The sequence below is a fragment of the Canis aureus genome, chromosome 2 (genome assembly GCF_053574225.1).
Source record: "Canis aureus isolate CA01 chromosome 2, VMU_Caureus_v.1.0, whole genome shotgun sequence".
NCBI lineage: Eukaryota > Metazoa > Chordata > Mammalia > Carnivora > Canidae > Canis > Canis aureus.
Genome location: NC_135612.1, coordinates 83196828 through 83208874, shown reverse-complemented (window position 1 = coordinate 83208874; position 12047 = coordinate 83196828). Strand labels below are relative to the sequence as shown.

Genomic DNA, 12047 nt, shown 5'->3' with positions numbered 1-12047 from the left:
TTTACAAGGAAGTGATCCTAGGAAGTGGTGTTCTGGAACCAGCTCTTTACTGGCTTGTGAGACCCAATTGTGCATATTTTCCCCAATTCCACCTTCAGTGACATCAGGTTGACAGCTTGTAATTCACTTCACTGGAAAATTTATACCATGGAAATTGGCAGATACTACAATTCAGCACTTTTGATTTTGTTCTTATCAGGGAGCCAGTTTACCAGCACATCACCGTCTGGGGACATCCACCATGATAGCTGTTCATCTTTCCCAATTCATCTCAAATATGTTTGGTTTTTAAGGATGTTTAACTTGTCTTATGTCTGTTTGTTCTTTTCATTGTAATACATTCATTTATACTCAGGTGGTTTCACTGAAATAATTTCCTTGAAATGTTTACCCTTTCTTCCCTGGAGTACTCCTACATCACTGCCACTACAGTGATCTTTCTGGAAGGGAAATCTGATTATAAAGCTCTTCTATTCAACATTTGCAGGAGCTCTCAAATGCTAGAAAATAAATACAAAATTGTGAGCATGTTGTTGAAGGCTGTTTGTAGGCTGTGTTCTCTTTATCTGTGTCTCCAAAACACTCTTCTCCTACTGGGTGTCAGGTACCTGAACACTATGCCTATAGAATTATTTTCAAGTCCCTCAGGTTCAACCACTATTCTTATGTTATTTCAAATGCTGTTCATTCCCATTTCAGTATCCATTTTGCAAGCTCAGATTGTCTTGCCCATCCAAAATCCAACTATAAAGCCTCATTTGGTGAACAATTCCAGATTTTTTTTCAGATATGCTCATTCTCTTCTTATTCTGTAAATAAGACTTCTATTACTACCAATATAATGCCTTGTAACATCAACACACACACATATTTATATTTATTATTCATTTTTGTATTCTTGGGTCCTGGCCTAACCTTCTTGACTGTCCCATACAGAACAAATACTCTGTCAATATGAAAATATCAGAATCAAATGACAAAGCTCTGTTTTCTTCCCGCCTAACTTCAAGTCACTGAGCATTTCCTATGGGCTTTCCGTGCATCAAGAATGGTGCATATTTGTTTTAGTTCCTTAGAACATGTGTACTTTTAGTGCTGTTATATAATTAGAAGTTTTTTTGTTGTTGTTGTTACGTGTGTATACAAGTTATGGCAACAGGTTTGAGCTAAAAACAATATCTCTTTAGTTTTGAAGATAATTTCAAGATTTGATAAGGCACATACTGTGCTCATGAATTGAGGAATTATGGCTAACATATTCATTGCACTTGTGCCTATCCATCTATCTATTATTTCTATTACCAAGGAGAATTCTAATTACTCTGTGCCTATGTGTGTATTCATTTAATTCTAATAAGTTAATTTAGTATTATGAGCCACTTTCTTCAGATGAATTCACTGAAAGGAAAGAAATTAGGTAAACTTTTTAAGGTCACACAGAAAATAAATGAAAAAAAAAAAGAAAAAACAAAAAACAGAACATAAACCTGTTTGGCTCTTTAGAATCTCTGTAGTTTGGCTCCAGAATCTCTGCTTTTAATTGCTACATATTGACTCAGTCAGTTGTTGATAAAACAACCCAGACATTCAGTAGTGAAGTGCAGATAGGTCTTTCTTTAAATTTTTAAATCACTTCAATTTTTTTCCTGTATCATAAATATAAACCCAATTTCTGTTTGGATTAGAGATAGCATCATGGTACCTGAATCTACTCTTTAATATACTTTCAGATGAAAGAATAAGTGGTAGCCAGGAAAAGCATGCACAGGGAAGAAGCATGCACAGGGAACACACTACAGATTTAAAGCAGTAATTATTTTTTTCACAAATTATGTGAAATCATGGAAGTCAAACTTAAGTAAATAGGATCTGAATATTGTAAAGTAAAAAATTGTTGAGCAAGACCAAAAAGGAATGAAAAAAAAGGATACTTTTAACCTATACCAATTATTTTCAACTTATGGAAGTTTGAATATAATCAATTATTTGGAAAAGAAGTATTTTCTCTGTGTAAAGTTTCAGTGAAGCACTTTCAGAAATCAGGATTCTTTTGTTCTGAAGATAGACATTATTAGTGTATTTTAAATGCACTATTCAAACTTGTGGACTTTGCTGATTTTACATTTGAGGGGAGACATAGCTCATGCAAAGTATTAATTGATGTATAGCTCGCTCAGTTGACTGTGATTTCATGGGGCACAAATGTACTTACAGTAAGTGTTCTAAGCTCCCAAAGGAGAGTCCACAAGATTGAACAAATCAGCTTTGAGCAAAACAGCTACTGGAGAAGTATTAACCAATTTCTGCCTAGCTTTTAATGTGTCTGAGGGGAGCTTTTGTTTTGCAGATGATCGTGCTGCTTTTACTATCATGTAGGATTTTTGGCCAGGCTTAGAATATTTTCCTATTACGGGGGAGGAAAAAAAAAAGATGAATAAGTAAAACTAAAATATTGAGATATGAGCACAGAATAGGAAGGAAAAGAGGCAGGCAGCCAACCAAATCCCATCTACACACCCTATCAGTCTGCTCTTCCTCCTGTGCTGTACTACCGAATTCCTTCACTCACTTCCTCCCTTCTCTATTCACTAGAGCTCGCCTTCAGCTCGCTGGGCCGAAAAGATAAGGACCCATTTCCTTAGGGGAATCAGTTCTTGTAACAGTTAATCGACCTGCTAAGTGCTGAAGCACCCAAGGTAAGACGCCCGTGGATCTGGAAAGGACAACCTGCCTCACAAGAAGCATGGCTTCCCAGAGACATTTGGAAGTTTATTGATTCCAAGAGAATTGAAATCTTGGACGTGCGTGCTGTTTTCTCAGAGGGGTTTATTAGAACACTATGACCTTTCTGAGCTCTGTGTCTCTGCTTTTGGTGACGAGGGAGAGTCATTGGCACAGTTTACAGATTGTTCTAGGACAATAAATATCACAGAGGAGTTTTAGGAAGAGTGAAGGCTCAATACTTTGAACTCAGGTAGCCAGGATCCTGGACTTGGGGTATGCCTTGGGCTACAACTTTTTGGTACTTTGTGTGGCTTTACTTTGTTGCTGTTTTCTGTGTGTTTGTTTTATTTTAATGATTCCAGGGCCAAAATTGCTAGAGCCTTTTGCTATTTACTGAGATGTGGGGGCCACTCTGTCCTTAAGTTTAAAACAAAGAAATGAACAGACATCCAGTTTACTCCTTGACTCCAAAGGGTTATTTTTAAAATTATTTTCTTACCAGAAGTAGAGAACATGATTGGTATGTTGAGAGTAGCTAAAGAATTTGATGCCTGTTAAGACAAAATAACGTAGATCCATTTTTTTGCTATTGTCTTAATGTTCCTAAGGTTTTTCTTTTCTTTTTTTCTCCACATTAGGTTATTATGATTTTACTATCAGTTACTATTTTTAAGCTCACAAATCTAGAAAACACTATTTAAGATCATATCCTATCTATTCTAAGAAGGACGAGACTCAGGGCTGTATAGAATGATCTAGTTTTTTTTTTTTTTTTTTTTTTTTTTTTAGAATGATCTAGTTAAGCAGAAATGCATCAAATATTAATATGCCACATAATGCCACAAAGCCAATGTTATATGTTATATAAACAAGCAAGAAAATAAAATAAGAGCTGGAATTTGCTTTGATCTCATTTGTCTTGCAGCTCATTTGTAACACAACGCATCTGACTGGCTACCTCAGACCTTTGTACTTCTAGTCATTCTTTAAGACTTTTGATTTGAAACAGAACTTTTTTCAGTCAATATTTCAATTTTAAAAATGTAGATTTTCTTAAAGATAGTTCCTAATGAAAAAGGAAATACTTTGTGTAGATTTTGTAACTTTTTATCCAATCTGATTTAGAGCCTCAAGCCATTCATCTACTGGTTTGAAGAACATTTAATCAGATTTTTTTTTCTTTTCTAAATGTTCTGAGTGAATCAATCTGTGACTTTAATTTTCCCACTTCACTTTCTTTTACAATGGATTTTGAATCTTTGGATCCCCATTTGGTATCGTGTGTGTGTGTGTGTGTGTGTGTGTGTGTGTGTAATTACATATAAATATATATTATTTGTATATAATTTGGTTATATATAACAGCAAAATGGGATTTAGAGATTGCATATATAATATGCATCTAACAAAATACACACACACATTCATTATTCAGCTGTTCAACTCTTTCCACAACTTCTTTCTCTTTGCTACTTATGCATTGTTGATGACAGGAAGATAGCTTACAACTGATTAATCTTGAATATTGCTTCATCTTTTGAGGAAAAAAAAAAAAAAAAAAAAAAGAGCCCTATCAGAAGTATGTGATTATCTCCATGCTGCTTTCTTGGCAACTCAACTAAGTTTTCAGCAGTTGCAAGGCATAGCTTTCCCTTAGTCTCCTGAAAGCTGGAGAGTGAATTGTTTTTCTAAATAGTGATGAACAAATATATAAATGTCATTTGAGCTCATCAAAAATTAATACATTCTTTTGGTTTTTTACTTGTTCCTTCATTAATTCTGTTTTATATCTTCATTTTTAATGACTATAAAATATCCTGCTATGTGGTACAAATCATCTTTTACTTAGGGAATCTTCTACTTCTGGATATTGAGGAAAATTTAATTTTTTTTCCTCAAATAGATATAGTAATAGGTAAATTTACATAATACTTGGCTATTATCCTTTAGTTCTTTATGACAATTTATAATATGTAAAATTGATTTCACCTTAAACAAGAAAATATTTTCTAAGATTTTCTTTGTTACTTCATGCTATAATGCCTTTCTCTTTTTTGAAGGATGCACTTTTTGTTTTATTACAACTCTCTGAGATTTGTAATATCAATTTGTTTGGAGTTTTTTATTTTAATAGACCTTTAGCTTTATTTTGAGTCACATAAAAATTGAGAGGAAAGTAAGATTCCCTTATATATCTTGTCCTCCACACCCTCCTCTCCCACTATCAACATCTTGCAAAAGAATGATACATTCGTTGCAATCCATGAACTTACATTCCCACATCATTATCACTCCAAGTTCGTATTTTCTATTGAGGTTAATTGCTGGTGTTGTACATTCCGCAGATTTTGATAAATGCATGAAGATCTGTATGCAGTATTATAGTATCAGACACAATAACTGTCTTAAAAATGCTGTTTTCTGTCTATTAAGCCCTCCTCTCCCAATTCCTGGCAACCACTGATCCCTTAACTTTCACTATAGTTTTTCTTATCCAGAAAGTCATATATCGTTGGAGTCACACAGTACATAGACTTTCTAGACTGGCTTCTATCACTTAATACTATGTGTTCAAGTTTTTTCCATGTCTTTTCATGACTTAGCTTATTTCTTTGAAGTGGTGAATAATATTCCACCATATGGGTATACCACAGTTTATCCTTTCACTTTCTGAAATAACCTTGGTAATTTCAAGTTTTGAAATTATGAATAAAGCTACTATAAACATTTGCAGGTTTTGTGTAGACATAAGTTTTCAACTTATCTGAGTAAATATCAAAGAACACGATTGCTAAATTATAGGTAAGAGTATATAAAGTTTTATTAAAATGTGCCAAACCATCTTCCAAAATGGCTGTACCAAGCTATATTACCACAAGTAATGAATGAGAGTTCCTGTGTCTTCACATCCTCACCAGCATCTGGTGGGGTCAGGTTGTTGTTTTTTTGTTGTTATAATAGATGTGCAGTGGTCAATTTTCTTTTAAGAAAACTTCTAACACCTGATCTCCTGTTATATTTTGAAATCTCAGTTATGTCTCTCTCATGTCAATGTTCACATTATTAATGGTAACAAGTTCTTGCTGATAATTATCTCTTTTACCCCCTTCTCTCTATTTTTTATGGCCCCTGAATATGTCTGACTCATACTTATATCCCTATAAGTCCTAATGGAACCTCCATCTAGTAGGTTCTTAATAAGGAAAGAGGATATTTCTCTGAAATCTGCATAGTTCCTGATATATTACAATGAGAAGTACCAGATACCAACTTGACAGTTGACTTAAAAACCAACATTTGATGCTTTATTTTTTAATTTTTTAAAAAAATTATTGTCAAGCCTGTATATGTCTTGAACTCTAGATTCCTTTCAGAAGTTTTCCTTAAAAAATCAGTTCGGCATTCAACCTTAAAACATGTATGCCAGTCTTATTATTATTATTTTTAAAGTGAAGACATGAAGTACCCAATACTTAATTTTTTAAAATATTGACTAATAGAATTCCAACTGGGCAAACTAAAGACCAAGATTAGAACTTTTCCCACTGTACTACACCTACATCATTTTTTTTTCAATTATTTAATCTTAAAGACCAACACACAACCATATCAAAACAGGAATTTCATTGTTTTGAAAAGGAAAACAATAAAAGTTGATATATTTAAAGAAAAGATTTGTATGGATAAAACAAAAGACGGCAGGGGATGAAGGACTTAACATGTTTGATATGAGGTTTTACAGAATTTTGGGGTGTGTAATTCATTCTAAAAGTGTACCAAATAGAAGGCAGAAAATGTGCAAATTGGTATCAAAGATCTGCTACCACAAGAAAATTTGTTGTGTCCTATTACCTTGCAAGTTTAAATGTATCAGGGCAAATTCTGATTCATAGTAAGAAATATGTGTTTGTGTCTTTGCTTATTGAATCAAACTTTCTTTACTACCTTAGGATGAGACATTCCAAATATTTTAAATAAGAATGTTTTAAATTTATATTTCACATTCTATGCATTTTTGTTCATTTCAATCTTGCCAGTAATTGGCTACATCTTTAAGATGCATTTTTATAGGCATTTCTAGAAATTCAAATAATACTTTGGCAAAACCTAATAACCCAACTTACCATTTGCATGGTCTAGAGGGCTATTAATATATTTGTAAATTTAAACATTTTTCTTTTAGGAGTCAATGTAACTGCAGTTAGAGAAATGTGCTTTATTTTCACAGCAAAGCACACAAGAGCAATGTTTCTTCCAACTATTGTTTGTGGTTCCTACTGAGTCTTTCTTGACACAAATTCTTTAATCTCTGCCCACAATACACAATGGGATAGAATGGAATAGTTTGAGACAAGATAGGGTAGGTTAAGATGCTAGGATAGGATAGGATAGGATAGGACAAGTAGAACATAAAGGATAGGATAGAATAAAGCAAAATGATAATATAATAAAAGGTATAGTAGATAATGGAGATTAGTATTATTCTGTGAAACATTCGTATAAGTTGTGTATCCATATCTTCTATAGCAGGAAGAAATCCCCTGGAAGTAGAATCTGGAACAAGTTTAGTATAAGGAAGGTTTGTAAGTGAGTGCCCTTGCAAGCTGTGTAGGAGGCATCTGGTAGGGGAGGGAAAGAGAAAGATAGATGGGAGAACTGCATGAGGCAGATTGAGATGTCAACATGGAATGCAACCTCAGTGGAAACCTGAGCTGACCCTGCATAGAGCAGTGAAGGCATGATGTCCCTTGAGAGCTATCACGAGTGGAGGAAAGAACATTATGTCTTCATCGCCTTTCCCCCATCAGTCATTGGATGCAACCCACTCACAGAATCTTGGATGAGGTGGTCCTTTTCAGCTAAGATAATTCCCAAAAAAGATTACTGATGTTTGGGGGTCTCCTGCCAACAGCACATCCAGTGGGTCCTTCACTCATGAAAGATCTTAGTGGCTATCACAGCATCCATCCAATCTTGTAACAACTCTAAAATGCTCACCTTTTGCATTAATGCATGTAGTGGGTTTAGCGGTGTCCCTCCAAGAATTCATGTCTACCCCCAACCTCGGAATATGCTTTTATTTAGAAATCGGGTCCTTGCAGGTATAATAAAGTTAAGGATTGAGACAAAATCATGCTGGCCTGCAGTGGGCCTTAAATCCAATGTGAATGACCTTCTAAGACAGAAAAGGACACCCAGAGAGATGGAAGAAGGTCACGTGAAGACACACGAAGGTTGGTATTATTCAGCCACAAACCAAGGAGCACCTGCAGACACCAGAAGCTGCAAGAGCTAAGGAAGTTTTCTAATCTACACCCTTTGCAAGGAGGGTGGCCCCGAGGAAAATGTGATCTCAGTCCTCTGGCTTCCTGACTTTTGTGAGAGCTAAATAAATATTTATCACTTTAAACAATCAAGTTTTTGATAATTGGTTACCGAGGCTCTAGGAAACTAATTTAACACGTTTATATGATTTTTACATTTCCCTGTCCCATACAAAGGGCACCAATTATCCTCAACCCCAAGGACAAAAACATTTGTGTAAAATGTTGAATCATATCATAAAAAGTGAAATGAGTTTGTTTCTCATTTAAACCTATTGGGTTACATAAGTAATTAATATAATTTTTATATAATTAATTTTATATAATTTTTATATAATTAATTTTAATATATCAACTAACATATTTTAATATTTTAAAAGTATATTTTAGCAGGAAAATATAATCAAGCTGACAGCCATAAATCAATATGTTGGCTCTTGGCCTTGAGGCAAATGAATTAAATTTTGCGCAAAGAAGAAAACCATACAGCACAAATCCTTGGTATGGATAAAACTTCATCGCTCATAAGTCATCAAAAACAATAGCATAATAAATAACTTCTGTATTATTTTGTATATGCTGCTGCATAAGTATGTGAAGGGATGAAGCAAGGGAAGGAGGGAGGAAGAAAAATTTAGAAAAGAAGGAGGGAAGGATGGAAGGAAGGAGATACCTTATAATCTAAAATAATACCTGCCACATCTCCCACTGTAGGATAATGGTGCTGATGGCTGGGCCTACAAAAGATAAAAAAGAAAGGTTATAGAAGGATTCTGCAGAGGGGCACCTGGCTGGCTCGGTAGTTGAGCATCTGCCTTTGGCTCAGGTCCTGATCCTGAGGTCCTGGGATCAAGTCCCGCATCGGGCTCCCTGCAGGGAGCCTACTTCTCCCTCTGCCAGTGTCTCTACTTCTCTCTCTGTATCTTTCATGAATAAATAAATAAAATATTAAAAAAAGAAAGATTTTGCAGAGCAACATGGACCTCTTATTGATGCTTTACCTTTTTCATTCCTTGTATTTTACTAGTGGGTCATAGGGAGACTTCAGGGAAGGGTAATCAATCTTTTTGTTGTTGTTATTCCTGGAGTCACAATGGCCCTGGGAAAAGAGGATTTCTGAAAGACTAAGAATGTATATTTCATATTGAGGTTGACAAATAATAACATACGATATATAATGATGATGATGATGATACATTTATATAGTAATTTAAAATATCCTTTGTGCCTTCACAGGCAGACACACATGCAATAACCTATATAAAGACTTAGCAAAATCTATGTGCTCAGGGGACCCCTACTCAGTCTCCTTCTTCATCACCTCCTTTATGTAAGTTCATTTCCTCTTTTTTGGAAGATGCTTCCTCGTGATTTTCTGCCTCTGCCCTGTACTGCACTATCCTGACTCACATGGCTTAAACATGACTGAAGTCTCAGCAGCAAGAAGAGCTCTGTCAGCTAATACAGATTCATGTTTGCATGTAAGAAATTTGCTCCTCTGGGACGAAATCACAGATGCACAAATGCTCAAAGTGTTCCCACTTCTCCCAAGAGGGACGGCTTACACTTCCAGAAGACATCCCCAGGGTAAAGGGCTTTTAAAATAATGCTTTTAACCTTTGCCTTTGTTCACAGTGCAGCTTTAAATTCCAGCTTTTCTCTGCCAACTGTAGATGCTCCTTAACTGACCGTGACCAGGTAAGTCATACTCCTATTGGTGGTTGTGTAGTTCTAAATCTTATTTAGAAACAGAGGTAATGGTGTAAATCGAATAATTGTTGTAATTATGTAAAAGGAGCATGGTCTCATGGTGGGCAACTAGAAAATCAATATTACCCAGTAGCCAGACCCTGACCCACTAAACTATGTCATGCTCTTTTTCTGAGTTGGGATCATGACCTCAACTCCTTGCTTTAGCCATATGCTGACATAGATAGACAATATTTGATAGAGGTGCTTGTGTGAGGGAATATAACGTGTGGGATGTGGATGCTCTGTGTTTTTGCACAGAGAAACAGGAGGCAGAAACCTCTACATGCCTGTAGTCAGGAACTAGAGGAAGATGGTTGGGCTTTGTGTGTTGATCCAAAACTGTTATTGGAATACTAAAAATCTAGCACTGTGATTTCCAGTGGGACTAAAAAGCCATGCAGCTTTCTCCTACGAAGTGGAGGAGAAATATTTGAAACATTCCTCTGAAGTTGCTCCTACAACATTTCACTGAAGCTAGGAATCTTCTTGGTTGACTAAGACACTTGCTCCACAAAGTAGAGCAAGAACCACCCATCACTATCTGATCTGCCATTTTGTCAGGTCAACTGTAGTGATACATTTCTTTGTTTATAGTCGAAGCTGTGCTGTTGTCTTCAGAAAGCCACTGTAAGACTCCTGGAATGTCATCTATGTGAGAACAGATAAGTAATCTATTTTGTTTGCTGCTGCATCACTGTGGCTGAGAACAGCGCCTGACAGAAAAGAGGAAATTCATATATGTGTGTTAAATGAGTAACTTCTATCCAGCTGAGGGTGTAATTATAACAATTTCTGCAACTCACTTTGGATAATTGATACTGGTCCTAAAATAGATACTTGACTTGCCCTTCAGAACAGAGTCCAACATGGGGCACTTGGGTGGCTCATTTGGTTAAACATTTGACTTTGGCTCAGGTCATGATCTCAGAGTTGGAAGATCAAGCCCGCGTGTTGGGCACTGCACTGAGCATGGAGCCTGTTTAAGATGAGATTCTCTCTTTCCAACTCCCTTTGTCCCTCCCTACCTCCTGCTGTAAGAAAATAATAATAATAAAAATTAACATTCTGACAATATTCGCAATGCGCTTTGGACAAAGGTGATGCTATACTTTGAATTATTTTATCCATAATTCAAAAAATAGGTACTTTATATTTGCTGCATACTGTATATGGTGCTATGATGACTACGAAAGAAATATTAAACTTTATTCCCATAGTATGTAGCTTATATTCTAATTAGGATTACAAGAATGAAACTTGTAAAGTAACGATACAAATAAAGACCACTTTTTAAGTAAGTGCCTATTGTAAGGCGGATATCAGCGTGGTATACCCAGAAAAGAACCATCCAGATTTTCCCTCAGGGAAGGATTCATTGCATCTCCAGGAATGTGGTCAGCAGACAGCTTCCAGCTACTGGCCCTTCCAGTTTGAACATGGGTCACAGACCTTCTGCAGAGGAGACACCTCATGGGGGTTACTCCATTGCTTTGGGAGCCATATCTGGTGACTGGGAGAGTCAGCTATATAAATATCTGGCATTTTGGCTCAATATAGGCCAACACTAATAGGTGGTATTCACTCCAGATTCCCCCAGGAGGTTGACCAAAGCTTTATTGGGCTTGTATTACAATTCAATTTCTTCTTCTTGCCCCTTCCTTCCATAGGTGTTGATTCCAAATGAATATACACCTCCATTTCAGTGTCTCATATTGGTAAACATAAGCCATGACCTTTAGAATAGCTAGATATGAAAAAAAAGGTAAAACAACAACAACAACAACAAAAACACAAACAAAATCTTGATGGCAGAAAAGGCCAATGGATTTGGCAATGTATTCTTGAGGAAGAGATTGTTAATACAATAATGCTAAAAGCCATGCATTGAATACACACTCCGTGTCTTGTCCTACGCTAAAGATTTATACAGTTTATACATATCATTTCATTCAATATACAAGCAAGTATCTGATTTAATAAGTTAGGCATGGACATCCATGCTTTGTGGATTAGAAAAGTTAAGGGTCGGGAAGACAGCTGATTTTCTTGTTCTTGTGAGGGGTAGAATCTTCAAACCTAGTTTGATGAGTCAGACTCAACTCTTATAACTAGTGTGAAGTTCAAGTTGGACCAGATAACTTATCAGGTAACATTTATAGGATGCACGGAAAGGAGGTTTAATGGAGCAGTCCCAGATCTGGGCTTCTCATTGTTTCATATCCTCATCTCTCAGCTCCTTATAGTAGAA

At 35.9% G+C, this 12047-nt stretch overlaps 1 long non-coding RNA gene across 1 annotated transcript; it reads left to right on the top strand.

Annotated features, from left to right (window-relative positions):
* The first annotated feature begins 2546 nt into the window (after positions 1-2546).
* LOC144291111 (uncharacterized) lies at positions 2547-10462 on the top strand. The gene is made up of 3 exons (XR_013358486.1): positions 2547-2696; positions 9683-9745; positions 10394-10462. It is a non-coding gene; the product is annotated as an uncharacterized LOC144291111 (long non-coding RNA).
* The last annotated feature ends 1585 nt before the right edge of the window (positions 10463-12047 follow it).